The sequence below is a fragment of the Lactuca sativa genome, chromosome 2 (assembly GCF_002870075.4).
Source record: "Lactuca sativa cultivar Salinas chromosome 2, Lsat_Salinas_v11, whole genome shotgun sequence".
NCBI classification, from domain to species: domain Eukaryota; kingdom Viridiplantae; phylum Streptophyta; class Magnoliopsida; order Asterales; family Asteraceae; genus Lactuca; species Lactuca sativa.
In genome coordinates, this window is record NC_056624.2 from 52,054,810 (window position 1) to 52,063,538 (window position 8,729).

At 29.0% G+C, this 8,729-nt stretch overlaps 1 long non-coding RNA gene across 7 annotated transcripts; it reads left to right on the forward strand.

Moving 5' to 3' along the window:
• The first annotated feature begins 1,009 nt into the window (after positions 1 to 1,009).
• Positions 1,010 to 4,075, forward strand: LOC111898042 (uncharacterized). Of its 7 annotated transcripts, XR_002852473.3 has the most exons (6): positions 1,015 to 1,427; positions 1,499 to 1,634; positions 1,737 to 1,930; positions 2,914 to 2,980; positions 3,152 to 3,273; positions 3,365 to 4,075. It is a non-coding gene; the product is annotated as an uncharacterized LOC111898042 (long non-coding RNA). The 7 variants fall into 7 exon arrangements; XR_006187941.2 differs by having other exon boundaries at positions 1,011 to 1,427; positions 1,737 to 3,273; positions 3,365 to 3,605; positions 3,695 to 4,075; XR_008230174.1 differs by having other exon boundaries at positions 1,011 to 1,427; positions 1,737 to 3,273; positions 3,365 to 3,415; positions 3,695 to 4,075.
• The last annotated feature ends 4,654 nt before the right edge of the window (positions 4,076 to 8,729 follow it).

Consider the following 8,729-nt stretch of genomic DNA (forward strand, 5'->3'; position numbering starts at 1 on the left):
ATGGCTTTCGGTTCAGCAGATGTTCGGTCCTCTAAGAGGACTTTCGGCCCTAAGAGGGGTTTCGGGTCCTTAAGAGGGGTTTCGGGTCCTTAAGCCTTTTTTGTCCATTTTTGCCTCGTTTTAAGCCGTTTTTGACCCGGTTAAGGGTCGGAATGACCCGAATGACTTCAAAAAGTTACGGAAACTTTTGAGAGAGATTTGGGAGAGATTTGACATTCTTGGAGAGATTTCACATACAAAGAGATATTTGGGAGATATTTCACATTCTTGGAGAGATTTGGGAGATACAAAGAGATATTTGGAAGAGATTTCACATTCTTGGAGAGATTTGGGAGAGATTTCACATTCTTGGAGAGATTTGGGAGAGATTTCACATTCTTGGAGAGATTTCTCATACAAAGAGATATTTGGGAGAGATTTCACATTCTTGGAGAGATTTGGGAGAGATTTCACATTCTTGGAGAGATTTCAAAACAGAGAGAGATAGAGTGAAAACGATTGAGAGAGGTTTCATTTGTGACCTTTTTGAGTGTCCGGCTTCGCAATGCAAGGTCCGTAAACCCTGTTAAGCCTTGTTTAAGGATCTTACACACTCCCGATGAGTATACAACATTGTTTTATCGATTTGGCTCGCCACTTACCACAGTTTTAGGTTAAGGAGATCTAGATGTACGCACTTTTCGATTTATGATCTCTCATTAGAATAGCGAGTTGTTTAGTAATTACATAACGTAAGCCCTAGTACATAAAGGTTAGTTGAGTTGACTGGTTTGACTTGTTGACTTTAGTTGACTTTGACTTGACCGGAAATTGACGGTTGTCACAATTTAGTTTTTAAAATTTAAATGAATTCTTTTATATATATATATATATATATATATATATATATATATATATATATATATATATATATATATATATATATATATATATATATATATATATAAAAGAATGCCACTTTTTAGGAATAGTGAACTGGTAGATTTTTTTGACAAAAATGGACGTGGATGTGTTGCACGTGTTGATGATCGTTTGGTTTATCCGCTTCCGGATCCTTCCCACCGCGTCCTCATCCCCTATCCCATTTGATTTGTTCGAAATTTCAGATGAGCATCATGTTTTCTTTCATGTTCTCTACCTTTGCTCTTGCCGACGGCTGTTTCTTCGGCTTCAATTTCATCATCGGGCAACACAAAAAAAGCAGCGTTCATGTTGGTTGTTCGATTGCTCTGTTTGATTTATTCGAAATTTCAGATGAGCATCAGATTTTCTTCCATGTTCTCTACCTTTGCTCTTGCCTTCGGCTGTTTCTTCGGCTTCGATTTCATCATCGGGCAACACAAAAAAAATCAGTGTTCATGTTGGTTGTTCGATTGTTGTCTGAAATGTGAGACAGATGATTTTGGGTTCAACAACCATTTAATCAGGTATCGCAACCTCTTCTTTCGTCATTGCTGTTCACATTTTATAATTTTGGGCTCAATAAGCATTTAATCAGGTAACGCCGACCACCCTCTTCGACGTGCTCACAGCCCTTCGTTTTCGTCTCCTCTCTCAATTGCCCATTGTGAAGGCCTTCTGTCACAATCCCTATTATGGCCCGATTTTGGGTTCATCAAACATTTACCAGCCAGGTATCGGTGCTCCTTCTTTCCTCTTTGTTTCCTCAATTTCAGAAGTTAGGGTTTAGTTTTGGGTTTATGATGTGATTTCAATTGTTAGCTTAATTTTATCAGTTGCTGCAAACGTGATTCAGTGCTTTCTCTTCGATTTTCGCTTCCTATCAGATTCTGAAACTGATTGTCGACGCCAAATCAAAGTTGAAGGTTAGGGCTTTTTTCTTTTGCTGGATTATGGCTTAATCTTCTTACAAAAGTTAACAAATGTCTCAGTTTCAGGTCATTCTGATATCTTATGCTCTTTTTTTTCAGTAAGTAATCATAGATTTTCTTCTTGTGTAAGTAGTTTTGTAGTTGTTTATTGATGATTTGATGAAATTCAATGTTGAAAAAAGGTCATATAACCTGAACAATGTGATGAGTTGAAATTTGCATGAGTTGTATGTGAATCACTGAATTGTACACAAAAGAGTTGACTTGAATTAAGTATACATACATACCACCAACATGTTTTGAATAAAATATGAAACATGTGTTTAGATTTTTTTGAATTTACATGAGTTGTATGGAACTTATCTATTAACATTATTGTTTTGTGGGTCTCAATTGTTAATTATTCTCATATCGTTCAAGTAAAATGTTATTTGTCGACATACACGATTAGATATAAAATTTTTTTAATGAAAACTACAAAAAAAATACTTTTGAATAAGAAACACTTTATCTTTTGAACTTTATTAAGTAAATTACTACTTTCATATCTTAGACTATTATTTGTTTTGTAGTTTAATTATATTCGTTCTTCTCTATGTGTGATGACATGGAACTCTAAATCTCTATCGATTTCTGTTTATTAAGAAGTAATTTGTGTTTTCTTCTTTCTTCTTTCTTCTCCATGTGTGATGGTTACTCTAGCATACACTTATAGGTGAGATTTTGCTATTTTTTGTGGAATTGAAGTTATCTGTACATTGTTGATTGTTGATTCCTCAATCACCATTCATCTCCACCACAAAAACCCTCAACACACATCCATTTTCGGACACCATTTGGAAATGAAAGCTAGCACTTTAACCAGCAACATCTACTCGACTTAATCCCACCTGACAGGCACCAAAATCTACGCAAGTTTCTGAATATCTTTTCCCTTTCATCCTGTATTGTTATTAGTTTGTTTCCAAATGGAATCGAATCATCTTTTGCTTCTAAATATGGAGTTGATTTTGATTAAATCTTGCAAAGTGTGGTTGTACAAGGTTACCAAAAGACTGTTTGTGTGTGTCGATCTTTGCAGAGGCAATGGCAATTACAAGGATACAAGATCGAAGATACTGAAATTGGGTTTATACTGAATAATCAAGGTTTATAACTTCATTATTTATGATTTCATATCATCAAAATATATTGATTCTGAAGAATCTAGGTTTATAACTTCATCATTTAGGATACATGTACTGATGTACGAAGAATTATGTATTTTAGATGCTTAAAAATCAACATCTACCGAATCTTTTTAGATGATTGTGATACAGATGATGACACCATTGGAAATTATAAATGTCGTTACTAGATCGAATTCTACACCAAAAGAAAGTAAGTTGGGTTAAAAAGGTCCAACATACTACACCGTGGATGTTATGTTGCCTCTTTTTAGGTAATCCTTGAACTTCATTATTTAGGAGTTTCAGACCATGAAAGCTTTCGGTAACTTTATTAACTTAAAAAAATGTCTGCTTTTTTTTCAGAAAGCAGTTGTTTGTTGGTGGTCTGGATATCAACATTGCAGCTTATGACAGGTAAAGTTGTACCTTTTCTGTATTTATCTACTTATTTTCCTTAGGTGTTGTGAAATTTGTTTACTTTGTTAGCTCAGTTGTTATTTGCATACTAGCAACTATTCTTGAACAGATTTCACAAAGTGCTTTAAGCGTTTGATTTCGTTTATCTGAGAGTTGAGATATATAACATATAGGAGCTTGGGAAAAGGTTCTTAATCTTGGAAATGTAACTCATTTTCCAACAATTAAAAATATTTGGTTCGAGTTTTTGTGAATAATCATATTAACCTAAAACAGGGAAGAAGAATGGTTGGGATCTGAAGAGACAGCTTTTTATATAAGTTTTTTCAGGTTTGCAGAAGAAAGAAACAAAATCTGGATTTGAGGTAAGGATCTTTGTCTTTTTGTAAGAATAAGATGTGCTTTCATTTAATGAGTTTTGGTTTACTTGCATATTTGACAAAGGATAAGACCAAATTATTGAGTTAATGTAAAAAAAAGATCATGTTTTGATGAAGGTTTGAACAATTAAGTTTTCATATAATTTTAATTTTTATTTATTGGTTGATGGTTGCAAAATTGCTAAGCAGATTCAATGTCAAGTGTCTTGGGCTGAACATGAGAACAAATTGTATTACTTTCTATTTTCATATTTGATTTTTTATGTCTTCTGTTTCTTGTGTTTTTGTGGTTTTGAAGTTTTTTATTTCTTTTTATAAGTTTTTAGGATTTTTGTGGTCAAGAAATTTTACTATGTTCTCATACATCTTAAATGCTACCCATTTCTCATTGTAATCACAGATCCATAAGGGCCGGTTTTGACCCCAAAAAATGTATTAAAAACCAACAAATGAAATCAATTGGATGATTTTGTGTCTTTAAATTGTTGGTCAAATCTGAAAAATCCCGGACAAATTCGATAGATAATATACTGTATATAGACAACATACGCATTAAAGTCTTTACTTAATCTAAATGAACATGGTGTAACCTATACAAATGTAGGCAATGTACTTTTTTTAAGTTATTAGAAGAATGGAATATTGCATTCCATTGGAATCAATTTGTTACGCTTGATGATTTATAATAGAACAGATTCATTTAGTTATGTTGATAATCTTCTTATAATTTCATTTTCCACTTGCGGATCTCGTCAATTTTCCACACACAACTGATGTCCATCAAATCTTGAGGAATTTTTTACACACCCTCTTTAATCTAATGTCGTGTTCAGAGTATAAACAAATTGTTCATGAAAGAATATTTGCAGAGAATAAATCGAAAAAAAATTTCACATCTGTTGATCAAATAACATTTACAAAGAACAAACAACGGAAAAATTGTCGCATCCAACCCCCGCAACGCAGGAGTTCCCCACCTAGTTATGTATTATATTTGAAATGTAAATTTGAAATAAGTTATTTGAATTTTCTAATATGCACTTTCATTGTGTTTAAACGTCAACAATAAGGAAACTAAACTGATTTAATTATGTTAGAAATTTTAATTTAAATTGATATGTTAGGATTAAATCTCTTCATTAAAGAAAAATACCTACAAATTATGATACTTGATTTGAAATAAGTTATATTTCTCTATTAATTCTGGGTTTTTTTAATCTAAATGAACTAAAATATGTATTAAATTTGAAATTTGAAATAAGTTATTTGAAAGTTAAAATTTCCCTAATGAACAGTTTCATTTTGTGTAATCTCCATTAAAATAAGGAAACAAAAGATTTGGGTTTTGTAACCGATTTAAATTTGTTATGAGTTTAAGTTTAAAATGAGTTTTTAGGATTAAATCTCATTCATTACAAAAATTAACTACATATCATGTTAATAGATTTGAAATATATTTTTCTCTATTAATTCGTTTTAAAATTTAAATAAATCAAGATATTTATTAAATTTGGAATTTAAAATAAGCTATTTGAAACACAAAATTTTCCTGCTATACAATTTTCTTTTGTTTAAACGTCATTAAATAAGGGAATTAAAATTATGGAATTTGTAACCGATTTAAATTTGTTAGGAATTTAAAGTTAAATTGATTTATTATTGATTAAATCGCATTCATTAAATAAAATAGCCGACAAATCATGGTAACCGATTTGAAAAAATAAGATATTTTTCTCTATTAATTCGGTTTTAAAATTTAAATACATCAAGATATGTATTAAGTTTGAAATTTGAAATGAGTAGTATGAAACTCAAATTTTTTCTAATATGAACTTTCTTTCGATTTAAATGTCATTAAATAAGGGAACTAAAATTCTTAGATTTATAAACGATTTAAATATGTTAGGAATTTAAATTTAAATTGATTTCTTAAGATTAAATCTCATTCATTAAGAAAAATAACCAACAAATTATAATAACCGATTTGAACATTCTATTATATATACATATAGTTATCCCATAAAATCAAAGACGAAAAATATCCATCGAAATTTGAAACTAAGGTTGTTAAAATCGGGATCCTATCTAGGATCGTTTTTGGGTTTGCAAGATCGGGATCGAGATCTTAAAATCCCACTAAATAAAATATAATTTTAATTAATAATATTTAATCATGAAAAAAATTTCAAACATTTAATTTTTCGTTGAAAAGTTGTAAAAACTTCAAAATATTAGTCATAAATCACAATAAAAAATGATAAATGATAGATTGGTAAGGATAATAAAAAAATTAAAAAATAAAAAAAAAATCAAGGGAAGGTAGGATCAGATCGGATCTCGATCCTACCTGCGATCCTACCCCAAATACGATCCGGATCGTTTTTCATGCCTAGGATCGTACGATCCTACGATTAGGATCGCGATTTTGACAATCATGTTTGAAACGATTCCTACATCTTATATATATATATATATATATATATATATATATATATATATATATATATATATATATATATATATATATATATATATATATATATATATATATATAATTTACTTTTTATATGTTATAATCGTCCAAGAAGTTTGGTAACTTAGCAATTTATTTCTTATTCTTTGTGGGTTTATGTTTTAAGTCATTTGGATAATCAATACCCTGAACTTATTTTCGTGTATTTGTGTATAATAACATCATACTTACATTTTTTGGTAACTATGAGAATTGATTTTTTTAAAGGTATAATAGTTTGACTGGATATAGGTAAGCTACATAATTACTATCGAACATACTTTATGTGGCCAAATGTAGATATAGTTATTTACACTAACAAATCATTTTGAGTTTTTTGTTGCAAATAATCAACTAGACAATAAGAACACTACTAATTGTTATTTGGGGAAAAAATATAACTTTCTAATTATACTACAGATCTACTATGGATAAACTGTTAAGGAACTTAGTAGGTATGGTGACCAAATCCTTACTTTCATAGATTTTACTTGGTTAGAATTTTACCTGAATGATTATCGTTGTATTTTTATTAACTTTTTATTCATTCAGTAATATTTCGTGAATTGTTTTTTTGTGAAAAACGCATCTTTAATTTATATGTTCGAAGTTATGTATCACTTGGTGTAAGAAACAAATATTTAATGAATATTCTTATATTATTTATTATTATTGATTTCAATATATAAAACAAAATTTAATATTATATTAGTTTATATTTAGACAAATTTTCACTCTATATATATTATTTTGTTTATATTTTATTAAATTAAACTTATATTCATGAAACTAAATACTATATATATTGATAAGTATTGATTAATATATCTACTTTTGATGTGTTTACTTTAACTCATTTGGATTTTTTTAGATTATATTATAAAATATTTGTTTACTTTGACTCATTTGGATTTTTCTAAATATCATATTATAAAATATTGATCATGGATATCATGTTATTTGTTTAGTTACTATTAACTATTGAATATTTTCCTTCTTAAATATTTATAATACATATATAAGTGTTTATAGTCCAACGGTATCAAGTGGTGTCCTTTCTTTTTTAGGTCAAATGTTCAGTGGACATAAATAGAATTAAGTGTTAGTTTAGAAATAGATTATATTTACCGGTTCAAAAAAAAATTATAATATTACTTCAAAAAAAAAAAAAAAAAGGTCTATATCAACATTCTACTTCCGAACTTTTTACTTCTAACATTTTATATTTATATTCTTACTATTTCTTCATGTTTATGTGGCTTATTGCGTACATTTAATAAAATACAATAGTTTGAAAGTGCAATTTTTCAATACAAGCAAATGAAAATTATAAAAGCAATGTCATATATTTTCATCTGTGTACTATCATAATCTTTTATCTTTCTATTTTTCATCATATTTTAGCATTGTATTATTATATTTTTTTTATATGTTTTACCAATATAGTTTGATTTTCTAAGTTGTCAACCCGTGCATTACATAGTGTATAACCTAGTTTGTATAATAATAATTGAACTTAGAGTAAATTACAGAAATCATCCCTATGGTTTGGTCAAAATTACACGTTTGATCTCTAACTTTTTTTTTGCACTCGGATCGTCCCTGTGGTTTGATTTTGTTGCGTTTTTCATCCCTTACGTATATAATGTTAGGGACCAAACGTGCAATTTTGACCAAACCATAGGGACGAAAAACGCAACAAAATCAAACTATAGGGACGATCCGAGTGCAAAAAAATATTAGAGACCAAACATGCAATTGTTACCAATCCATAGGGACAATTTCAGTAATTTACTCTTGAACTTAATGAATATCTTTTAATTTTTTATGCATTTCACTAAATACAAAATAACAGTTATTATTCCATTGCTATGACTTCATGGCATATAAGTGAAAGTAAGTTACTATTTCTAGCATCCAACTCTTTGTGTATATTTTATTATAGCACGCTACTTTCATTTCGTGTTTTTATAACATTGTACTTTAAACATCTATCCAATTATCGCAATGTCATTCAAACACATAACAATTTACATTGCTATAATTACGTATAGATTTTTCAAAGTACAATGTCTAAATAAAAAAAATTAAGCGTAGAATGCTATAATTGGATACATTTACAAAGTACAATGACTTAACAAGAAAAAGAGCTGAAAATACAATGATGTAAATAGAAAGATGAAACAATCTCCATAATTAACCAAAAAGTTCACTAAAAAGTAATAACAACATTTGTCCCATTGTTCTTTTTTATTTTAAAGCAACACAAGAAGAAATCCATAAGAAGAAACACAAACCACTAAATTACAACTCTGCCATCTTATGCTACAAGATGCTTGCTATTTTCACTCGGATTTTACTTTATAAAGTCGAATTATATTTTAAAAATTAACAAAAAAAAAAAAAAAAAGACAAGATA